The sequence below is a fragment of the Tupaia chinensis genome, unplaced genomic scaffold (assembly GCF_000334495.1).
Source record: "Tupaia chinensis unplaced genomic scaffold, TupChi_1.0 Scaffold000146_1, whole genome shotgun sequence".
Lineage (NCBI taxonomy): Eukaryota > Metazoa > Chordata > Mammalia > Scandentia > Tupaiidae > Tupaia > Tupaia belangeri.
In genome coordinates, this window is record NW_006159616.1 from 3875120 (window position 1) to 3877584 (window position 2465).

General features: G+C 57.4%; 1 protein-coding gene across 2 annotated transcripts in view; it reads left to right on the forward strand.

Annotated features, from left to right (window-relative positions):
* The window catches only part of PLA2G2C (phospholipase A2 group IIC), a 24756-nt gene that overhangs the window by 20279 nt on the left and 2012 nt on the right, over positions 1-2465 (forward strand). The window lies entirely within an intron of this gene.

The window sequence follows — 2465 nt, forward strand, 5'->3', positions numbered from 1 at the left end:
GTGAAGTCTGGAGCTCTGGGCTGAGGCCGAGAACCTGAGCATACTTAAAGCCCTGAGACGGAACCAGCGCAGTACAGAGAGAGTGTGAAGATGGGCCGAGGCCAGAGGCACAGACCGCGGCCTGGCAGGGGTCTGGGTTAGCCCAGTGAGGAATGTAGACTTTCTAGATGGGCCGAGGCCAGAGGCACAGACCGCGGTCTGGCAGGGGTCTGGGTTAGCCCCCTCCTCTCATCTGTGGAGATGTATCTCGTGGAATGAGAAAGAACGTTCTAAAGCTGTCAGTTCCCGTCTTCATGCCTCAGTTTCCCCATTAGCATGTGAGAAGATGCAGGATCTGGTTTTAGGCTAGATTTCAAAGATGGCTTCCAAAGATAGCCTTGAACGACCGAGGGCTGCCTCTTCTTCCAGGTCGTGACAGGCCCAGCTGCACCACAGCCGAGGCATGCCACAAAAACAGCCATCCACAGAGAGAGACCATGCTCAAGGTCGGTTCCAGAAGCTCCGGGGACCAGACGTGCCCTGAGACGTAGATGTGAACATCAGGCACTAAGAAGGGAAGGGAGACAGCACAAGAGAGGGAGAGGGCAGTGAGAGACAGGCGGGAGGTCCAGAGAGCAGACAGGAAGGGAGGGAGATTCGGAAGGGAAGAAGAGAGGAGCTGACGACAAAGACCAGAGAAAGACCAGAAAGAAGGGGAAGAGGCGGCTGTGTGGTGAGGGAAGTGCCCCTTGCAGGTCTGGGGGACAGCCCTGGGTGAGCGGCCGTGCTGCTGCCAGGCCCTTGGGAGGAGATGGAGGTTGGCTGGGCTGGGGTCCTGTGCTCAGGTAGCCCCCACTTGGCCAGGTGATGGGCCTCAGCCTGGGCTGTGCTCTGAGAAGGAAGCTGGGTGAGCTGGGAACAGCAGAGGAGGGAGAAATGATGGGACAGGGGCTCTTAGGGGACTCCCTGGGGAGCTGAGGCTGGATGGTCTTGAAGGATTTTCAAAGCTAGGGAAGGCGTGGGAGGGCCGAGGTGATCCAGGCGTCAGGAAGCGCTGGAGCAGCAGGAGCGGAGGCCCAGAGGTGTAAACATCCCTGGCAGGTTTCCCGGGGATGAGTGGAGAGGGCACTGCCGTGGGGGTGGTGTCAGCACGCCTGGAGAAATCAAGTCTCCGGGACGGGTGGGAGGACAGCTGCTGCGTGGACTTCTGGGGACATGGACTTCTGAGAGGGATGGCAGCAAACAGCCCGGAGCCAGCGCTGGGCCCAGTTGAGCAGGTCACTTCTGTTCCTGTCTGTGGAGCTGGGGTACGCCATCCTGTAACAGCAGCTCTCGGAGTAGCCTCTGTGCCCCGCAGCAGATCCCCTGTACACAGCCCCACGGCTATGTGACGGCCTCACCACGGCTCTGCCATGGCGACACTGTTTTCGACACTACCATTTTATAGATGATAATATCGAAGCGAGATTGCCCCAGGTCATGAGCAGAGCGTCTGGCGGACTCCCCTCCTCACTCCCATCCCTGAAAAGGGTTGGACTGGGGTTATCTAGAAAGCGGAAGTTGTATCTTAGATAGCTCCTACACACCCATGCGTGTGCGTGCGTGCGTGGGACTCCCCTCCTCACTCCCATCCCTGAAAAGGGTTGGACTGGGGTTATCTAGAAAGCGGAAGTTGTATCTTAGATAGCTCCTACACACCCATGCGTGTGCGTGCGTGCGTGTACACACATACACACTCACACTCACACACACTGCCACAGCTCTGCGTGCTAAATAAAAGATCTCCACTGCTGGTGACTCAGAGAGCAGACCCTTGATCCCAAAGGCCCATGGAGGCTCCATTTACTTGGTAAGATGCTACTTACTGAGCATCTCCTATGTCCTAGCGTCTGTTCTGAATGCTGGAGAGACCAATGAACCAGGTAGACCAGGAAGCTCATGCTCCGAGGAGAGGCGGACACAGACAAGTGCAGAGAAGTGCAGGCCGTGAGAGGTGTGGGGCGTGAGGAACCGGGCGGGTGTGGGAGAGCGTGGCGTGGACAGAGCTCAGGTCAGGTGGTCCAGGACGGTGTCTGAAGAGGCAGAATTCCACCAAGACCAAAGGGTGGATGGAGCCCTCCACTGGAGATCCTGGAGGAGGTGTCGGAGATGACGAGGGTAACAAGTGCAGAGGCCCCGGGGCCTGTCGGACGTCAGAGAGAGGGCGGGGACAGGAGGGAGAGGGCTGCGAGTGTGCCCCGCGGGCTACACGCGTGTTTGGGACATGCACACACACCCCCAGTAATGCAGGAGAGTGAGTAGAATTCAGGTTGCATTTCAGATAGTCCCTGCTTATTTCCTTCTGTTAAGGAAGATGAGCGGGTGATGACAGGGGTTGGGTAGTGACCAGGAAGATGGAGAGGAGAGGAGAGGATAGAGCAGGAAGTGTTTTAAACAGAGAAAGCTGGGATCAACAGTTAGCATAATGGCTATGTTGCTGGACTTCC